Here is a 22,481-nt window from a genome sequence, read left to right as displayed (position 1 = left end):
CGATTCCTTGCACAGGCTTCTCTAATGGGGGCGCAGGCTTAGTTGTCCTGGGGCTTGTGGGATCTTAGTTCCCTGACCAAGGATCGAACCTGTGTTCCCTACACTGGAAGGCAGATTCTTAACCTCTGGACTCCCAGGGAAGTTCCCCAGGAACTCATTTTTTTTTTTTTATTAAACTTTAAAGCCAGTGTCCTGATTCTGATGTCTCCACCCAGGTGGAGGGGGGAAGTGAAGGATCTTTGGTTTCAGGACGGAGGCTCAAGCTCAGAATCAGGCTGCTGGAGAGCGTGGAACCAGGAACTTTATTTCTGCTGCCTGAGAGAGGCGTTCCTTCCTAGGACACAGCCCTGTGCATGGACAGTTAAGTCCAGTTTCCAGGCGATCCATATGGTGTGGGTTTCTGGTTTCTGCAAAATGACATGTTTTGGTCCAGTTGGGGGTCCCAGCCCTGGTGAAAGCTTGTCTGGGGGCACCGCTGTTCACTTCCTACTTCACTTGATCCAGTGGAGTTGTTTGGATTAAGCACGCTTGATGCTTGCTCTCATGGGGGAAAAAGTATATTTATCGGTGTGCAGGGGATTTTTAAAATTATTTTTAATTGTGGTAAAATACATATAAAATTTACCGTCTTATAGTTATTTTAAATGATATGCCTCAGTGGTATTAAGTACATTCACATTTTTGTGCAACCACCCCCAGTATCCATCTCTGGAACTCTTTGCATTTTGCACAGGTGAAATTTCAAATCCATTACACAATAACTCATTCCCTCCTTCCCCAGCTCCTGGCAACCATGATCTTCCTGACAATTCCAGGTACCTAACATATGTGGATTCATGCAGTATTTGTGTTTTTGTGAGTGACATTTCACTTTGCCTAACATCCTCTAAGTTCATCCTTGTTCTAGCATATGTTGGAATTTCCTTGCAAGACTGAATAATATACCATTGTATGTATATTCCACATTTTATTTACCCATTCATCTGTTGATAGATGCTTGGGTTGCCCCCACCTTTGGCTACTGTGAAAAATGCTGCATGAATTTGGCTGTTCAGATACCTGTTTGAGTCACTGCTTTCAATCCTTTTGGGTATATAGCTAGAAATGGAACTGCTAGACCATTTAGTTTTTTTTTAATTTTGTGGAGCAAACTGTTTATTTTTTGAGCAAATATCATACTGTTTTCCATAGTGACTGTATCATCTTATATTCCCACCAACGGTACACAGGGGAACTTATTCCAGTAGATTTCAGTGAGGACTTTGTTTGGAGGCTGTTTCTTTGGGCTGACTTGTCTTTGCTGGACTTCCAGTATAGTCCCTTATCCCGGAGCAGGCTGGGGAACTGAGATGGGTGCATCCTGGCAGCGAACAGATGACATATTAAGGGGTAGTTGAGAGTTGAATAAAGGGATAATCCAACATAGGCAAGAATAGGGTTAAGGACACCAGTGAAAGATGAAGAATCCAGGGCTCAGCAATGAGGGGAAGAAGGCTCGAGCCTCTAAGGTGGGGGAATAATTGTTTTACTTTTTCAAATGTAACATTTCTGAGATATTAATACGTCACGTAGTATAAGAAAGAAACAATAACTGCCATAATCCTGATGCCCAGGTATCTTCTGAGGATATTAGGGGAAAAGTCAGTAAGGTACCTAAGCTAGAAAATTCAAACAGAGAACTCTTTTCTCAAAGGTAAACATTAAAAAAAATTTCTTGTATATCCTTGCAAAAAAACATGCAGCTTTATCTCTCTGTGTGAACATACAACAGATGTATATGTATTTTTATTGTAAAAGGATCAAACTATACAGACTTGTCCATATCTGTCCCCTGCAACTAAATAGTATTTCTGGGAGATTCCTCTATCCCAGAATAACTACTTCATTCTTTTAAAGTCCTCACAGTATCCACTGAATAGATAGTATCAAGACTGAGGTCTCATTAGCTTCTTAAATGGTGTTTTAGGAGCACCTTTGAATGAGGACTGGAAACAACGACATCAATGGGAAAAGTCCAGGTGGCAGGTGAAGAATGAGCAAAAAAAAAAAAAAGGAAAGAAGTAGAAGCAACCTAGAGAAGTCAAAAAGCAGAAGACCCAAAGAAGTAACCTGACATATTTGAGAGGGCACTTGGCTTTCACTTCTGAGTGTAGAGACGTTGAATTTTGTGGGAGAAAAAAAAAAGATTATAAAAGTGCCAGGAGGGATTTGAACTAGGTTCAGAAGGACCAGAGGGAGAGGGAATCTTGGCAGCAGCCGCTAATATTTACCAGACTCGAGAAGCACGTAGGGAGAACAGGCCTCTGGACAACAGCTACGTTTGTCAAGTCAAGAAGCGAGCAAAACACGTGGGGGCATCACGTGGGGGCATCTTCTCGGTGGGAGTGGAGAGGGAGGTTCTGCAAATGCAGAGCTCAGGAGCGAGCGTGGCTGCGGAGACCGCTTCTGCTGCGAGTGTGGGGCGAGAGGTTCAGCACCAATGGTGGCCTTAAGGGAAGGAGTAAGAGATAGGGTTTGTGGCCAAGGGGAGAGACAACTTAATTTGGGGTTAGTCTAGGGAGTTTAGGTTAATACCAGTTTGTGTGTACATACACGCACACGCATGCCAGTGTTTTCATTTATTTATCTATCAATTTATATGAAATTAAAGAAATTGAAGCATAGTTGATTTACAATGCTGTTCTAATTTCAGGTGTACAGCACAGTGATTCAGTCACACATATATACATATATATATACACACATATATATACATATTCTTTTCCAGGTTATTTTCCCTTAGAGGTTATTCCAAGATATTGACTAGAGTTTGCTGTGCTGTACAGTAGGTCCTTGTTGGTTATATATAGTAATATAAATATGGTAATCCCAAACTTCTAATTTATTTTCGTCCCCCACATTTTGTTTTTAAAGAAAAGCAGGGGAAAGAATGGTCACAGAACAAATTAAAAATGCCTCCTCCTAGAAGTGAACACTCTATGGGGACATAGGAGACTATGTTTTCTGATTTTGCCCACCCAGTGTTCTGTAAAGTAACGTTTATATCCTTCACTCAAATTAAGGACACTGAGAGTCTGGGGCGTTGACAACACTGGAACTCAAGCCTGTTTGCCTTCCAAGCCCAGGTTTTGCCCTCAGTGCCAGATTATCATGAAGTCTTTGAATATATTGTGGCAACCTATTAAAAAGGGCTTCCTTGATGGCTCAGTGGTAAAGAATCTGCCAGCAATGCAGGAGACCCAGGTTTGCTCCCTGGGTCAGGAAGATCCCTTGGAGGAGGGCATGGCAACCCATTCCAGTATTCTTGCCTGGGGAATCCCAGGGACAGAGGAGCCTGCAGTCCACAGGGTCAGACATGACTGCAGTGACTAAGCAGCAGCATTAAACAGGGCAGGCGTCTGCTATGTGGCTAGAATATTACACGGGGACCAGGCTGGACATCTAAAGGGAAATGAAGAAAATCCTGATTACTCATCTTTAGTGTGTGTGTGTTTCTGGAAAACAGCCCACTGACTCTGGGTTGAAGAGGCATTCGGGATACTAAGCACATGCGGGGAGCCATCACTGAGAAGCAAATGGAGAGCTAGATTTGGGGTATGGTGAAGATTTGCTTGGAGAGAGTGCTCTGCTCTGTGTGGTAAGGACACAGCTTGGAAGATCTCTCAGTGATCAGAGTTGGGCATGGTTGAGGCATCGAAATGGGTCAGGGAGCGAGATCTGAAAAACAGAAGAACAAAAATATTGCCCAAAACATGTTTAAGTAAAGGGAGCTTCTAGGTGAAAAGGGGGAAGGAAGAGGAACCTCTCAGGGGACCTGACAGGGTTTGGAGGCAGGATGTTGAGAGTCCAGAAATAACACATCAAGAAAAGCCAGTGGGGTTTAGTGCAGGGCAGAAGGGGTCTGGCAGCAGGGTGAGGGTCAGCGAGCAAAGCCCTGTAACTGAGAGAGGGCTCGAGCTGGTTGGATCCACCGTAAATGGGAACCATCCTCCTTTCTGTTTGAGCGCTGCTCGGATTCCCATGGCAACGGCCGTCCACACCTCCCCACATATGGAGGCTCTAGAGAGGAATGGAGGGCCTAAAATGTTTGAAGTTATACAAAATCACTTCCATGTGGAAACGTAGCAGAATACATTATTTAAACTTAATAAGAGACATCAGAGGGGGAATGCTGACAACTGTTTTCGGGTATATGACAGTTTATGAAATAAAGCTTGCTGAAAGAAGTGGCTATGTCCATTAGGGAGACACCAGAGAGAAAGGGCCGAACCTCATCTTATGTTGAACCTGATCACACAAAAGAAGGAGGCCGCTCTCAGTGATGGTGTTTCGACCTGAAGGGAAACGGTGGAAACTCATTCTATGGAGAACATGATTGCACTTCAAACAAGAAATATTTTCAGCTCATTGGGCTCTATAGAAAAGTTTTAATAATCCATCTTTTTTTACTTCTTTAGAGTTTGGCCAGGTTGTGAAAGTGCAAAATATACTCAACTATATTTAGAAAGAAGGTACTTGGAGTCAGCAGTTCTGCTCATTGAGAATTGATAATTATCAGAAATCCCAAAGGGGAGTCTGTTCATGCAGGGTCTCTCTGCAAATTCATATGAATATTAATTTTTGTGTGTGTGACAATTAGGATGAAGCTTGCTATTCTGAAGCAAACCTGCAGAGCCCCCAAGGTTCACTTTCAACTCATGTGGGTTATTTCTCTCTCATGGTGGCCACTTTCTGGAAGATCTATTTTGCAGGGATGAAATAATCATGAATATCAGTCAACCCTTTAAGGAAGAGCGTGTGTCTATGTTAAAATAAGATATTTACATTCTGTTATTTATCTCTTTCAAATTTTTTATAATTAAAAACTTAAGTTTATTATTTATTCCATTGTAAAAGTACTGCCTGCTCCATGGGCTGCCCTGGTGGCTCCGACAGTAAAGAATCTGCCTGCAATGTAGGAGACCCAGGTTAGAGCCCTGGGTTGGGAAGATACCCTAGAAGAGGGAATGGCTATCTACTCCAGTATTCTTGCCTGGAAAATTTCATGGACAGAAGAGATCAATCCATGATGACTGAGGTCAAGATAATGAGTACTTTTGAGGGCATCAGTGGCTAGAAGGGGGCTGAGGAGCTTCTTGTTGGGAGATGGAATAGATCTGGTTAAGGGCCACCTGTATGTAAACAAACGTAAATATCCGTCAAGCTGTGTACTGCAGATTTGTGTACATTATTTAAGTTAGAGCTCATTAAACATAAGCAATGTTGACCGTTATAAGATAGTTTTAAAATACATAAAGGTAGAAAGAAATAATCATTTATTGCTCATAGAAAACCATTGCTGATCTAGTGGACTATTTCAGTATTTTTTGCTTTTTTTAAATTGAAGTATAGTTGATTTACAATGTTTAAGGTGTACAGCAGATTGGTTCAATTATACGCATATATGTATATGTATTCTTTTTCAGATTCTTTTCCATTATGGCTTATTCAGTTCAGTTCAGTTCATTTCAGTTCAGTCGCTCAGTCGTGTCTGACTCTTTGCGACCCCATGAATCACAGCACGCCAGGCCTCCCTGTCCATCACCAATTCCCGGAGTTCACTCAGACTCACGTCCATCGAGTCAGTGATGCCATCCAGCCATCTCATTCTCTCGTCCCCTTCTCCTCCTGCCCCCAATCCCTCCCAGCATCAGAGTCTTTTCCAATGAGTCAACTCTTCGCATGAGGTGGCCAAAGTACTGGAGTTTCAGCTTCAGCATCATTCCCTCCAAAGAAATCCCAGGGCTTATCTCCTTCAGAATGGACTGGTTGGATCTCCTTGCAGTCCAAGGGACTCTCAAGAGTCTTCTCCAACACCACAGTTCAAAAGCATCAATTCTTCGGCGCTCAGCCTTCTTCACAGTCCAACTCTCACATCCACACATGACCACAGGAAAAACCATAGCCTTGACTAGCCGGACCTTTGTTGGCAAAGTAATGTCTCTGCTTTTGAATATGCTATCTAGGTATGGGTTATTACAAGATATTAATAGAGTTCCCTGTGCTATACAGTAAGCTCTTGTTGTTTATGTATTTTATATATAGTAGTACGTATCTGCTAATCCCAAGTTCCTAATTTATCCCTCTCCCATCTTTCCCCTTTAGTAACAATAAGTTTGTTTTCTATGACCTTGAGTCAATTTTGTTTTATTAATAAATTCCTCATTTTATGAATAAATTTATTTTATAAGATTCCACATATTAGTGATATCTTCTGTTTGTCTTGGTCTGATTTACTTCAGTTACTATGAGAATCTTTGCGTCCATCCATGTTGCTTCAAATGGCGTTATTTCATTCTTTTTACAGCTGAGTAATGACTGTTTTTTCAATGCATAGTCTTTACGAATTGAGATTATAATCCATATACAATTTATATACCTTTAGTTCACATTTTTAACATAAACATTTTCCAAGGAACTCTACAAACCCTTGAAAAATGTAATTTCCCCTCAGAGATACTAAAGTTGAATTGGAGATACCCACAGATATAGGGTAAACAGTGGTGCCAATCTATAGAACGTAGCACAGCCTATGTAAGGCAGGTGTAGATTTGGGTGAAGGTTCAGGAAGATGATGATAAACTTAGGTTGGTGAGTAGAAATTAATCCTGGAAGGTCTAGATTCTGGAAGAACTGACCAACAATTCAAAAGACTTGAAGCTTTCTAAGCTTTATAAGCTTGCAATATAACTAGATCTAGAAGATAATGCACTGAGAAATGAGGATCTTTACATCAGAACTTCCTTACTGTTGTGTCATGAGTGGGTTACCGTGGGTTGAGATGTTTATTTCCTAGTCCTTCTGGGTATCTGGGTGAGGCTTGAGTGGCTGGAGTCCCTGGGCCACAAACAGATTTCTCTTTCTACTCCAAGTAACAATCTCTGTGTTTGTCGAAAGGTGAAAGTGGTGGAGAAGCCTAGTCCACGTGACAAGCTGTCTCACCTATCAAACCCCTGCTCGCGGCAGGAGCTTGAACAAATATCACTGAGTCAGCCCCTACTCCAAATAAATGATGTAAGTTCTGTGGTTTCTGCGAGAAATGTATGGATCTCCGGGTGGGTAATAATAGCACAGTAAGGATTCCTTTTTCATCTTGATCTGTTCTAACAAGAACCTTTTTATGGGGATGATATGAGTTTATAACCTAAAAGTCAGAGAGATGAATGGTTAGTCCAACATCACATAATTAGGAGGTGATAGAGTGGGGGTCCAAACCTAGATTTTCCTGTTTGTGTTCTTTCTATTGATACTAATGGGTTTTAGTCCCCTTTCCCTGCTTTTCCAAACTGAATTTTGCAGGACTATAATATATGAAGGAGATAAACATGGTGCTACTGTGGTTGAAAGGAAACAGGGGGGGATCTTTCAGAATTTTTTAGCACAACTTTCCTGGCATCTCTGAGTCTGTGGCTCCCAGAACTCAAGGGACCAGTTTGAAAATGCTACATTCCATCATCTTGTTTCATCAGGGTTTTGTGTGGCAGTCCTTGATAACTGGAAAACAAAAAGCTGGTTTTTGTATCATTAGTTTTCACTTTTTGAGTTTGTAATTTTGGTTCTTCTCTCGGTCAGTTGATCAATTGTAGTTTGTCTTTCCTAGTGGGAAGATGGGATTATATTTTCCTGAGTTTGTACATATCTGATACCTTCTTTAGTAATTCCTATTATACAAAAACAATGATTTGGTTGGGAATAAAAATTCATGTTCACTGACTTTCAACCTCACAACTCTCCAGATGTTGCTCCATGGTCATCTTGCATGGAGCATTGGTGTATGGCATGGGTTGCCATTTCCTCCTCCAGGAAACCTTCCTGACCCAGGGACTGAGCCTATGTCTCTTGCGTCTCCTGCATGGCAGGCACATTCTTTACCACTGGAGCCACCTGGGAAGCATTACAGACAAATAATTTTAATTGTTATAGCTAATTGTTTTCAGCTCAGATTTTTATAGGATTTTCTTCATCCTTATAATTAAAAATATACAACTATAAGTCTAAATACGGTTGTTTATTCATGACTTTGCTTGTAACACAGTGACACCCTTCAATATTTCTCTTTTCTTAGGTTCAAGAAATTTTCTATAATTCTGCATTCATTTATTTCTTCAGTTTCAAGAGGCTTAATTCAAAGATTTTATTCAAGGATCTTTTGCTCTGAAAGACTGAGACTAAATGTCAAACTCAATATTTTTCTCATAAATTTCATCTTTGTAATATTTCCTCTCCTATATCCCAGAGAATGTATCAGTTATGTCCTTCACACTATTCACCCACTTTTTTGTAGTTTTAAACCTGGTCTTTACTAGCTTCAGTGCATATTTCTATTTTGTTATTGCATTTTTTCTTGCACTTGTCCCTACCTGTATTTGTTTTTATCTTGTTCTAATTTCTTGTCATCTCAGTTTGAGTTTCTTTCCCTTTCTTTCTTCCTTCCTCTCTTAATCTCTTTCCTTTCCCTCCTTCCTTCCTTTATTGCTTCTCTCATGACTTTTTTTTGTTATTACATGACCCCATCTTTAAGCGTATTCTTGACAGTAAAATCCATTAAGTTTCTGTGACTACTCATTTGTAAATATTCTATTATCTTTGTCTATTCAGACATCAGAACAAACTTAGAGTATTGGGAAAAAAAGAAATTGGGTAAAAAGAGCAAAAGATGGGTCTTTGTCAGGCAGAACTAGGTGAACAGAGCAGAGAACTATGATGCAGCCACAAGGCAGTGTTTAGTGCATATTGAATACATAGAAGATGCTCAATAAATGGTAGCTGTTAGTATTCTTGATCTTTCATATTATTTTTCATATGCAATCTTGTTTGGCAACTTACTATTCCTGATTTATAAATGTGGCTTAGAGAGGATAATTGATTTTCCCTTTTTCATGATGCTAGTTGACATTAGGGTTAACTCTCCTACCTTTCAGTAATGTAAAGAGATCCTCTGAGTCCTGCAAATTGTCTGGAGATGATGTAGTTTAATACCCTCATTTTCCAGATAAAGAAACAAGCCTAGAGAGAAAGAGGATTATTAAGGTTTTATAGCTAATTACTAGTAGCATCCAGACCAGAACTCACTGCCCCATAAACAAAATTTTCTTTCCTGTTTGCAGGAAATGATCATGTACCATGTGGCTCTACTATCCCTGCCCCAGACGCCATTGCCCCGCGCTGGGCTGACGCGGTTTCTGTCCGCACAGCCTCCCTGCCTTTGGGGAGCCGTCCTCTCCTCTTCTGTGTGGCTCTGGGGAGGCTGAGTCCTAGGACCTACCCATCTGGCTGCACACGCAGCATATGTAAGGTAGCTTGCAATAAAACTTTTTCCCCTTTGTTTGCAAGGATTTAAGTTAATGGGCAAAGGGTTGAATTAGTAATATTTTAAATTATGATAATTTTATGTATAGAGTGAAGTGTGTCTTTACTAGACAGTGTTGGATGAACAGAGCTATGAAATGTAAAATAGCAAGAATGGCATCTGGCTCTGTATCTACCTTCCTCCACTCCCTAAGTGGTTTCCACTCAGGTCAGCAAAGGTGAGGGCAACAGCGTATATACCATAGACTACAAACTCAAACTACCACACAATTGCACTCATCTCACACGCTAGTAAAGTAATGCTCAAAATTCTCCAAGCCAGGCTTCAGCAATACGTGAACCATGAACTTCGAGATGTTCAAGCTGGTTTTAGAAAAGGCAGAGAAACCAGAGATTAAATTGCCAACATCCACTGGATCATCGAAAAAGCAAGAGAGTTCCAGAAAAACGTCTATTTCTGCTTTATTGACTATGCCAAAGCCTTTGACTGTGTGGATCACAATAAACTGTGGAAAATTCTGAAAGAGACGGGAATACCAGACCACCTGACCTGCCTCTTGAGAAACCTATATGCAGGTCAGGAAGCAACAGTTAGAACTGGACATGGAACAACAGACTGGTTCCAAATAGGAAAAGGAGTACGTCAAGGCTGTATATTGTCACCCTGCTTATTTACCTTCTATGCAGAGTACATCATGAAAAACGCTGGACTGGAAGAAGCACAAGCTGGAATCAAGATTGCCGGGAGAAATATCAATAACCTCAGATATGCAGATGACACCACCCTTATGGCAGAAAGTGAAGAGGAATTCAAAAGCTTCTTGATGAAAGTGAAAGAGGAGAGTGAAAAAGTTGGCTTAAAGCTCAACATTCAGAAAACGAAGATCATGGCATCTGGTCCCATCACTTCATGGGAAATAGATGGGGAAACAGTGTCAGACTTTATTTTTGGGGCTCCAAAATCACTGCAGATGGTGATTGCAGCCATGAAATTAAAAGACGCTTACTCCTTGGAAGGAAAGTTATGACAACCTAGAAAGCATATTCAAAAGCAGGGACGTTACTTTGCCAACAAAGGTTCGTCTAGTCAAGGCTATGGTTTTCCCAGTGGTCATGTATGGTTGTGAGAGTTGGACTGTGAAGAAAGCTGAGCCCCGAAGAACTGGTGCTTTTGAACTGTGGTGTTGGAGAAGACTCTTGAGAGTCCCTTGGACTGCAAGGAGATCCAACCAATCCATTCTAAAGGAGATCAGCCCTGGGATTTCTTTGGAAGGAATGATGTTAAAGCTGAAACTCCAGTACTTTGGCCACCTCATGCGACAAGTTAACTCATTGGAAAAGACTCTGATGCTGGGAGGGATTGAGGGTAGGAGGAGAAGGGGACGACAGAGGATAAAATGGCTGGATGACATCACCGACTCGATGGACGTGAGTCTGAGTGAACTCCGGAAGTTGGTGATGCACAGGGAGGCCTGCATGCTGCAATTCATGGGGTTGCAAAGAGTCGGACACGACTGAGCGCCTGAACTGAACTGAACTGAACTAAACTGATAAGGTGGTGAGGTTGTGGCTGGGAGCTGTGAGGGTTCTAACTGAAATGTCCTTTCTTCTTTTACATTGTTCCTTAACTTATGTTATGCTTGTATTGTGCATGCTAAGTCGTTTCAGTCTTGTCTGTGTCTGACTATTTGCCACCCCATGGACTGTAGCCCACCAGGTTCCTCTGTCCTTGGGATTCCCCAGGCAAGAATATTGGAGCAGCTTTCCATGCCCTCCTCTAGCGGATCCTTCTGACCCAGAGGTCGAACTCGCGTCTCTTGTGTCTCCTGCATTGGCAGGTGTATTCTTTACCCCTAGTGCCACCCGAGACGCACCATGTTTATATTATAAGCATCCATATTTGGATAGCAGCACTGGCTAGGGTAGAGGATTAAATGTATTGATGATTGAAACACTTAGAACAGTGTCTTGCATACACAAAGTACTATAAAATAGGCTTTTCTATAAACCTGAAAAAAAGTGAAAGTCGCTCGGTCATGTTCGACTCTTTGCCACCCCGTGGACTATACAGTCCATGGCATTCTCCAGGCCAGAATACTGGAGTGGGTAGCCTTTCCCTTCTCCAGGGGATCTTCCCAACCCAGGGATTGAACTCATGTCTCTCACGTTACAGGCAGATTCTTTACCAGGTGAACCACAAGGGAAGCACATATAGCTGGAAGTAACACAGTGTTGAGAAGATTAGGGGGCTCAGACTGGAACTCAGGAATCCTGAGGAGGGCTACATTCTCATAACCCTCTGAAGAAAGTCACCTTGGGGGTGGGTTGGCTGGCAGTGGAATCACTTCCCAGGGGACAGAATACTTTCATGGCCCTTTTGTGAGTAAAAATGATGCTTCGGGAGCTGTGGTGAAGTTTAGTCACTTGGACGCCTGGGGACAAAGGCTACAAGTGCATGTGGCATATTCTGTGATTACCCCTGGCGATGACGGCATGCAGGAGGTGGAGCAGGAGGGGGAAATTATCAGTCTCCTGCAAGGCACCGCTGCCCTCCTGCTGGGGAATGGGCATCCTCAGAGGGCAAGAAGTCCCAAATAGAGCTTCATCCCTGACTCAGAGCTCGCCCAGCCCTTGCTGTGATGGCTTAATTTGCCTGCTCAAGTGTTGGTGCCCTACCCACTCTGTGCCCCTTAATAGATGGAGTGTGAAGCCCCTGAAAAGTCCACTCTATTAGGGCAGTAAAAATATTCTGTACGATATCATAATGGTGGATATATGTTGTTGTTGTGTGTGTGTGTGTGTGTGTGTGTGTGTGTGTGTGTCAGTGTGTTAGTCGCTTGGTCATGTCCAACTCTTTGCAACCCCCTGGACTGTAGCCCACCAGGTTCTTCTGTCCATGGACTTCTCCAGGCTAGAATACTGGAGTAGGTAGCCATTCCCTTCTTCAGGGGATCTTCCTGACCCAGGGATCAAACCCAGGTCTCCTGCATTGCAGGCAGATTCTTTACTGTCTGAGCTACCAGGGAAGACCACCTGTTGTTATACATTTGTCTAAACCAACAGAATGTACAAGACTGAGGATGAACCCTAAGATAAACCATGGACTCTGGGTGACAATTGCTGTGTCAATGTCAGTTCATCAGCTGTAACGAAGGCACCATGTATGGTGGGATGTAGATCATGGGGAGGCTGCGCACGGGTCCGGGCAGCGGGTACAGGAAATCCTTGTGCTTTTCTTTTCATTTTGTTGCTAACCCAACTGCTCTGAAGAAACAGAATTTTTTAAAAAGCCCACTCAACCTGGCTAAGAAATCCATGCAGGGTGCCTCTCCCTGGCTACCCTCTTCCCTCCCTGTTCTTCCTGTACTTTGCCAAACACATCAGGTGCTATGGGCTGAGCTGTGTCACCTCCACCCCCAAAGTCATATGTTGGGGTCATAATCCCCAGTACTTCTGAGTGTGACTATTTGGAGATAGAGTCGGCAAAGAACTGATTAAGTTAAAATGAGATTGCACTTCCCTGGTGGTCCAGTGGTTAAGAATTTGCGATTACAATGCAGGGGGCAGGAGTTCGATTCCTGGTCAGGGAACTAAGATCCCAACATGTGTGTGGCACAACCAGAAAAGAAAAAAAAAGTTAAAATGAGGTCATTAGGACGGGTTCAAAAACCCAGTGGTAAAGAATCCACCTGCCAAGGCAGGAGGTGCAAGAGACACAGGTTCGACCCCTGGGTCGGGAAGGTCCCCTGGAGAAGGAAATGGCAACCCACTCCAGTATTCTTGCCTGGAAAATCCCATGGACAGAGGAGCCTGGCGGGCTACAGTTCATGGGGTCGCAAAGAGTGAGACACGACTGGATGACTGAGCACACACAATCTAATAGACCTGGTGTCCTTATAAGAAAGGAAAATGAGGATGCGGACACGTACCTGTACAGAGGACATGTGCCCGTACAGGGGACACGCGCCCGTACAGGGGACACGCGCCCGTACAGTGGGCACGCGCCCGTACAGAGAACACGCACCCTTACAGAGGACACGCGCCTGTAGAGAGGACACTCACTCGTACAGAGGACACGCGCCCGTACAGGGGACACGCGCCCGTACAGTGGGCATGCGCCTGTACAGGGGGCACGCGCCCGTACAGGGGACACGCGCCCGTACAGAGAACATGCACCCTTACAGAGGACACGCGCCTGTATAGAGGACGCGTGCCTGTAGAGAGGACAGTCATTCGTACAGAGGACACGGGCCCGTACAGGGGACACACGCCCATACAGGGGACACGTGCCCGTACAGCGGGCACGCACCCGTATAGGGGATATGCGCCCGTACAGTGGGCACACGCCCATACAGAGGACACGCGCCTGTAGAGAGGACACTCGTACAGAGGACTCAACGCCCGTACAGTAGACACACGCCCATACAGAGGACACGTGCCTGTACGGAGGACACTCACCCGGACACGCACCCGTGCAAAGGACACGCGCCCGTACAGAGGCAAGACCATGTGAGGCCCAGGGGGAACGTGCCCATCTCCAAGCTAAGGAAAGAGGCCTCAGAAGAAACCACCCCTGAGGATGCCTTGATATGGGGCTTTCAGGCTTCATAACTGTGAAGTGTATTTCTGTGGCTTGAAGCCACCCCACCCGTAGAATCTTGTTATGGCAGCCTTGGCAGTTTAATCCACAGCGTTTCCTGTCTCATCCCATCCGTGCTCACCCGGGCCCTGGGGCAGCGGGCCCACTCCCAGCGCAGCCTGAACGGGGGACACCGAGACCCAAGGCTGACTGTCTGCTCTGCAGCTTCTCACTCGGGCCCTGTACATTTCCAAGTGCCAGGCGACCGACTTATTATTTTTTTTCACATTAGAAACGTCAAGCTGATCAAAGAAACAAACACTTTTAATGAAACATATGTGGGACACTTAGAAGGAGAAGACTTACAACGTGTCCGCTGTGAAACCAGAAGGCTTATGGAAAGTGTGAAGAAGGAGGAGAAAGATAACGGGCTAGGCCGCCAGGGGAGACGCGGCCTACATACTAAACAGAAGGGAAAGCACTCCCGGCCATACACTCACTACTCATTTCCGTATCTAACATAAATCACCAGTGAGCGCACGGGACACGTTCATCTCCCGGCTTTCAGCCCTGTCCACACCCAACGCCGTCATGTACGCTTTGATCTTGGGGAAGGAAATGAAACTCAGACATGGAGATACAGAATTGTCAGAATTGCTTCAAAACCCACACCCTCAAAATCCCATTTCCCCTATTGAGAGATGAATCTTGAGAGCTAAGAATGATGTGAAGATGTTGGACTAGTTTTTAAAAAGTAGACAATGTCTTGATGCTCTTTTGCAACTTTGGTGAGTGTGTACTCATTTATGTCTGGCTCTTTTGCAACCCCCTGGACTGTAACCTGTTAGGCTCCTCTGTCCGTGGGATCTTCCAGGCAAGAATCCTGAAGTGGGTTGCCATTTCCTCCTCCAGGGGATCTTCCCAACCCAGAGGGCAAACCTCTGTCTCCTGCGTCTCATACGTCGGTAGATGGACTCTTTACCACTGTGCCACCTAGGAAGCCCTTGCAACTTTGGATCTTAGGGAAAATCCTGGCCAAAGACGGGATGGTGCTGATGCAAGGATGATGAAAAATTCCACTTTGGATTGTTTGTTGTGTCACAGACATTGCACTTGGGATGATTCTGTATTGCATATAGCATGAAAGCTGGTTTTCTACATTTTGACTGGTTACTAAGTGAATATTAATTATATTTCCACAGAAGCCTGCAAAAATCGGTGTGCATTTCCCAAGGTAATCTTTTGGGAGGATAAAAGTGTATTTGCTATGGTATATATAAATATGACCAGTACACGAATCCCCTCATAACGCTTGTGACATTGTAAGGCTCCCTCGGCACGTCTTAACATGAACTTGGGAATAGCTATAAATATGTCTTCTTTATTCTCAAACATTTAGACTTTCCTTCTCTGTGGTCTAGCCAAGTCTTAACTAGACTCTGGGTTGTTAAGGATGGTTGAAGTCAGGAAATGGAGCGCAGCTCTGATTCACCTCTGCCAGGCTCCCTCCTCCTGCTCTCTTTTCTTTCCCCGGGAGGGTCCCCAGAAGAGTCCCTGGAAGAGGGGCTCTGACCTTAACCAGAAGAAACCTTTCTCTTCTTTCCTCTAAAAGGATGATGGTCACCAGAGTGTGGGGTCTTGAGTGTGGAGGCAGAGATGAGGTGGTATGTGTTAGGGTGTGTGTGTCTGTATGTGTATGTGTGTGCGTATGTGTGCATGTATATGCATGTGTATGTGTGTGTGTGTGTGTGTGTAAGTGTGTGTATGTACTATTATTATTTGGGAGTCTGAAATTTTATTCTGTTTCTTTGAAAAATATTTTTTAACTTCTGCTAAGTTCTCTCCACTGAAAGGATCATTCAGAACCTTTTAATGCCCTACCCCACTGTGCTTGGTTTTGTGACTCTAACTCCTAACTACTTCTCAAGTAGCTTCTGAGTTACCATTTAAGGAGACCATGCCAGCATCAAGGACAAGATGTACCAGACAATGAAGGAGATGATTTATTGGGGCTTTTGCAATAGAGAGAAATTTATTAATGAGGAATGTCTCAGAGGGGGAAAAAAAGGAGGCTGTGTGGGGTTTTATAGAGGTCAGTAAACAAGGAAGTCATTCGTGAGTCTCTTGGGAGCCATTCAGAGGGATACAGCCTTGTCTTATCTGGACTATGGGAGAGAAAGGGGGTTTGTTGCTATTAGCTGTTTCCAGAAACATTAAAATGTAGGGGTGTTTCACAACCATGGCTGTTTTCCTGGAGCACAGGACTCAGGTCAAGTTCAACACTGGCCCCAGCAGCGTGGTGAGTTGAGTTGACTCAACCTCTTTAGAGAATTTACCTTTCATCTGTTTATTGGGTCTTAGTTTTACAGTCCCAAATCTTAGGTGTGTAACTGAAGTTTAACTAAGATCTGAGTCCTCCCTTTCTACTGATGCTGAGACTGAAATAGCAGTTTACTTCCATGTTTAAATATTTAGGCACTTTAGGATACTGGTCACCTGAGTATTTAAACTTTTTTTCAGTCAGAGCTAGCGCTTCCCTTCTTTCTCTCTTCTCCCTCAGCCTTGATTAGAGTTCCAGGGTTAGGTGATCTGGCCTCAGTGGGAGGCATTTGGTCCCCACTTTCTGCCCTCTTGGCTGAAGGACCTTACGGGCCCTTCTTCTCTCTGTCCTTGTAGGTCCCTCTGTGTCCCCGTTCCCCTGCATTGTAAGGTCCCTGCAGGTTCGCCAACATTCCACTCTCCTCTTGGGTGCAGCAAGGGGAGAAGCCAGATTTTGTAGGGAGAGATTTAGTTAAATTTGTGGAGCTCCCTTTGAGAAACAGAATATGAATTTCTCACTTAGTGGGGTTAAGTATATTGTGTGCGTGCATGCGTGCTCGGTTGTGTCCGACTCTTTGTGATCTCATGGACTGTATGCAGCCCGCCAGGCTCTACTGTCCATAGAACTTTCCAAGCAAGGATAGCCATTTCCTCCTCCAGGGGATCTTCTCCACCTGGGGATCGAACCCGCATCTCCTGCATTGGCAGGTGGATTCTTTACCACTGTGCCACGTGGGAAGGATTACTGAGGATATTTCCTGGCTGGGAAGAGCCTCCATTTTGACTGGGCATCAGTGAAAGCTGAAGGCGCTTCTTGTAATTTCATATCTTGTGATTAGAAGAACTTCCCACAGGCTGGTGCCTGGCTCCATACATTGGAAACCCTTTCTCTCCATGACTTTCTGGTTCTTGGTGCTGTAGGACGTATTCATATTAGATGGCATCTTCTGGCCCTGCAACTTTGTGCCATGACTCTGGGTGTTGGCACAGGGGATGCTAGGAGGCTTTTTGGTATCCATTGGTATACTTGGATGGCTAGCCAAGCAACTATACACAGAAGTGCCTGGGAACCATAAGAATACATCTGACTAAACTCAAACATAAGTGTATTCTCACCGCTGTATTTAAAATGGATAATCAACAAGGAAATGCTCTATGGCACACGGAACTCTGCTCAATGTTATGTGACAGCCTGGAGTGGAGGGGAGTGTGGGGGAGGACAAATACATGTGTATGTGTGGCTGAGTCCCCTTCGCTGTTCACCTGAAACTGTCACATTGTCAATCAACTACACCCCAAGACAGAATAAAAAGTTTAAAAGCATAGGTCCTTCAGAAACACTACTCTAAGTCTAAGCAAATGATGCTACCCTCTGCCCTAAAGAAATTGCGTGGAGTTAAACTGGAAAAAAAAAAAAGAAAAAACTTCAAAATATAAGTATATCCTCATCTCAGCTTCCTCTGAGCTGCAGCCCAAAACACTCATGGTTACCCCAACATCATCTGACATGGGAGGGAAGTTAGAATGGAAAGAGACAATGGGCTTAATTCATTGGGGTTCCAGATTTTTACTGTTGCAAATTTTACAAAATATGGGACTAGGTGAACACACATTTCCTGGGACTTTATAAGGGGGCAGGTAAACGAGGACCCTGAAGCTTAGCCCTGAAGCTGAAGCATCCTAAGCTTCATGAGAAATCCTTTTCTACGGGCACAGGAAATTCAGACGCCTTTCCTGCCTCTCCAGTGACGTCGAAGACTCAGGCTTTTCTAGGTCCTCTCTGCAAACATAATCTACCACCATTTCTCCTTGTCTGTTGCAAAGCTAAGGTGGGGCGTGGGTCTTCTCCCTGAAACTGCTCACTGGTTACCTAAGCACCAACCTCTTGCTGGAGGACATCCCCTCCCTAAACCTATCTGGGGTTCTAGACTTCAGAGTTTCTAGAACTTCTTCCCGACCCCAGGGCTTGGTCCAGAAGGAAGAGGCATACTGTGTAAATCCAGCAGCATCTGAACCCTTCTTGGGCTCTGTCTCACGTCCTCGTCTTCCTCCTGGCTGATCGACATCCATTTCTTTTTGAACCAGAGGACTGTGGTCACATCCTCAGGCATTCTCCTCTCATCTCTGGTTTAAGGATTGACCTTACACCCTGAGTTCCTCAGACCATTAACTTTTTGAAGATCAAAGCTCTTTTTCTTCTTTAGAAAGTCTTGCTCTTACAATGAAGAGACTCAATTTGTAAGACGCTTGTTTCCTTTTTGAAGTTAAAAACACCTATTTATGTCCCTGACTGATATTTTTGTGTTTGGCTGATTCACTGAATGCTGCTGATTCAAGGAGTGGAGGACTGTGGGGCAATGAGAGAATTTCAGAAAAAAGAAAGCTCAGGTATTAGCTTCCTATTTTATCCCGCCACATTCACTTTGGGGCTTCAGGATTTTCAATACTCGGTCAACAATTTTCTTAAGAAAACTTATTAATTGCAATTATGAATTCTTATCAGATTATGGCATTGGTGACTAATTTTCAAAATATGCTATTCTTTTTCTATTTATTCGTTTATTAAAGAATGATTTAGTGAGTACATACTATATTGCTATTCTGCTGAGAATGCAGGTATGAAAAGACAGGTATGATTTCCACCCTCATTTAGCTTACCATCTGATTGATGAACGCACAACAAATATAATTATATAATTTATAGAATATTTGATTACTGCATACAAAGAGAAATACAAGATGCCATGAGAGAGATTAGCAGAGATTTAACTTACATAATTTCAAAAAAATAGTTTTGGAATTGTAGTTCTTGGTACTTGACTTTTATGGAATAATTATTTGTTGAATGACCATGTTTTAACTTTTATACTGGGGTATTATTGATTTACAATGTTGTGTAAGTTTCAGGTGTACAGCAAAGCAATTTCACTCTACATATACACGTATCTTGGAATAGGGAATGGTGGTCCACTCCAGTATTCTTGCCTGGAAAATTCCATGGACAGAGGAGCCTGGCGGGCTACAGTCCGTGGGGCTATAGAAAGTCTAACATGACTGAGTGACTGAGCACACACATACAGGTATCTGTTCTTTTTCATATTTTTTCTTAAACATATATTTTTTAATGTGGACCATTTTTAGTCTTTATTAAATTTGTTACAAGTTTGTTTCTGTTTTCTGTTTTGTGCTTTTGGCCACGAGGCACGTGGGATCTTAGCTCTCCGACCAGGGATCAAAACCGTGGCCCCTGTACTGGAAGGAGAAATCTCAACTACTGGACAGCCAGGGAAGTCCCCCTTATTCAGATTTTTTTCCCATGTAGGTTATCACAGAAAATGAGTAGAGTTCCCTGTGCTATAGAGTAGGTCCTTGTTGATTATCTGTTTTATATACAGTAGTGAATATGTTAATCCTGAACTCCTAATTTACTCCTCTCCTGACTATCGAGTGATTGTTTAGATAAACGGATGACAGAAGGAAATGGAGTCCTTCATTCCTCTCTTTGTGCCCAGACATTGGGACAAGCTTCCTGAACTTTTTCTCTGTGTTTTCTCCTTAAAAGTCAGATGTTTTTCTTAACCTAAAGACCTAGTTGATCTGGAACATGAGTAGGAGGATAAGGCATTGAGCCCAGTTTTGCGAGATAAAATGTCAAAGTTAAAGCCAAGATGAATCTTTAGCTTCCAGACCAACTTTGTAAGTGATGTTTTAATTCCTGATAACCTCAACTTGCTTATCTGGTGGCTCAGTCAGTAAAGAACCCGCCTGCAATACAGAAGTTGTGATTTTGATTCCTGGGTTGGGAAGATTCCCTGGAAAAAGAAATGGCTACCCACTCCAGTATTCTTGCCTGGGAAATCCTATGGACAAAGGAGCCTGGTGGGGCTCTTCATGGGCTCACAAGAGTTGGACATGACTTACTGACAAAATCGCCACCACCACCACCAACCTCAGTTTAGTCTGTAAGGCTTATTTTACAGATGAGGAGAGGGGAAACACAGAGAATTCTGTCTTAGTAGTCTCATTCAGCCGCACCAGGCTCTCCCCGCCCTCCCTGACATGGAGTCACAGTCTGTCTACGGCTGTATCTGCTTAGACACCACAATCAATTTGTGAATCATTTTTGAGTATGTTTTCCTTCCATGTACCTAGGTACTGAGACCATCAGATGGCCCTTCAAGGAGTCTATCATCAGTAAGCAAGATTACCATGTAAATAATTAAGATAGAATATGAAGAGTATTTCATAGAACAAGGTGCTATGGAAAAACAGAATGATAATTTCCAGTAAGTGGGAGAGCTCGTAGTAAGGTTATATAGCTGTGGCATCAACACGACAGCCACTAGCTAAAGGTGGCAATTTAAAGTTAGTTAAAATCAAATGAAACTAGTTGCACCAGTCAAAGTTAAGTCCTCAACAGCTGCTTGTGGCTACAGACTACCATCTTGGACAGTACTGACATGTGGCATTTCCATGATCACAGAAGGTTCTACTGAGCAGTGATGGTTTAGAGCTACTATGATGATGTGTTAAGTCCAGGGAATCAAGGTGATCTTCAGGGATGACAGAACAATATCTGATTCTGGAGAGGAATCATCTTTGACCATCTGAGCATTAGTCAGGAGATAAAAATCTACACTGGTTAATTAGCTGCTCTGAACTTGGAAGGACAGTTCTAGGGACGGGAACACAGACCCCTGAGAAAGGGATGCAGCTCAGCAGGTCCTGGTACCTCTGAGAGCTGGGCGTGGGGCGGGGGAGGGGGGGCTCCGTGGGGCTGGGACCCACACCTTTAGTAGCAGAGGGAGTTCTTGATGGCTGGCTTGTTCTGTTGTCTCCGAGAGGGCATGATAAGGCTGATTCTGGGAGTTTGAAAAACTGAAAACTGGAATTACAGCAGGTACTGGAATAAATTGCCATTGTAGGGGTGGGAAGTGTGACTGGGGTCATGTTCACAGAAAGAGGAAAGAAACAGGCAGAAAACAGGAGGCAGACACCCAGGAGTAAAGCCTGCTTCCCTTTTCTCACCTTCCAGGCTTCCTCTAGCATCCCTCGGGCAAAGCCTAGCAGGGACCCAACTGGCTAAGGAGAATGTCTTGCCAAATCCCAGCCCCAACATTGGGAAGCAAAGTATGAGGCTGAGGGTGAGGAGCCTGTTATATAATGAAGAATTTGACTGGCCTTGTTCTCCAGCTCTTTGGAGGAAGATTCTAAATTCTTGGAATTTCCCAAGTCCTAAGAGTATCTTTGTTACTCATAAGCCCCTTGGGTCACACCTGTAGTTATGCTATCAAGATGATTCAGATGTGGACTGCTCACCAAGAAGACCAACCACATGATTAATGGGTTAGGACCTTGAGACAGCCCAACTTCCAGCCTCCGGGGAGAAGTGGTGGGGCTGAATGCTGAATCCAACCTCGGGGCCAATGATTTCATCAGCCAAGTCTACAGACGGAAACCCCAGAGAAAGCTGGACCCCAGAGATCCAAGGACCCTTCTGGCTGTGAACACATCAGGAGGGGAGATGGGCTGATTCCACAGGGGAAGCGCACAGGAGGTCTGAGTCTTGGACCCACGCAGACCTATTTGGCTGGTCCTGATCTGTATCCTCTATAGTAGAAGGAGTGTTAGTTGCTCTGTCGTATCTGACTCTTTGTGACCCCATGGACTGTAGCCCTCTAGGCTCCTCTGTCCATGGAATTCTCCAGGGAAGAATACTGGAGTGGATAGCCATTCCCTTCTCTATGGGATCTTCCTGACCTAGGGACTGAACCTGGGTCTCCTGTGCTGCAGGCAGATTCTTTACCATCTGAGCCACCAGGAAAGCCCGTATCCTCTATAATAAAACTGCAATTTTAAGTATAGTGCTTTCCTGAGTTCTGAGAACCATTCGAGCAAATTGTCAAACCTAAGGTGGTTTGTGGGATGTTCTGAATTCGTAGCCCGTTGATCAGAAGTGCAGGTGGCCTGGACACCCCCAAACAGGTGACTGGGAGATGGACTTGAGGCTCCGAAGCAATTGTTTAACAAATTAGCCCGATTTGGCCAAACTGCTGATTCCTCTGAAGAGGTAGTGCTTGATTATTTTTTCTTATAGAGAAAACTACCCCAACACTTCCACTCAAGGGTTTTGTGAGTCAGAAACTCAGGGAAGACTCTTCTCTGCTCCATCACGTCTAGGTCACAGCTGGGGTGGCAATCCAAAACCATCAAGTAAAAAACTTATCTTCATGCT

This window comes from Bos indicus, chromosome 24, assembly GCF_029378745.1.
Source record: "Bos indicus isolate NIAB-ARS_2022 breed Sahiwal x Tharparkar chromosome 24, NIAB-ARS_B.indTharparkar_mat_pri_1.0, whole genome shotgun sequence".
Lineage (NCBI taxonomy): Eukaryota > Metazoa > Chordata > Mammalia > Artiodactyla > Bovidae > Bos > Bos indicus.
This window is presented reverse-complemented; position numbering follows the sequence as displayed.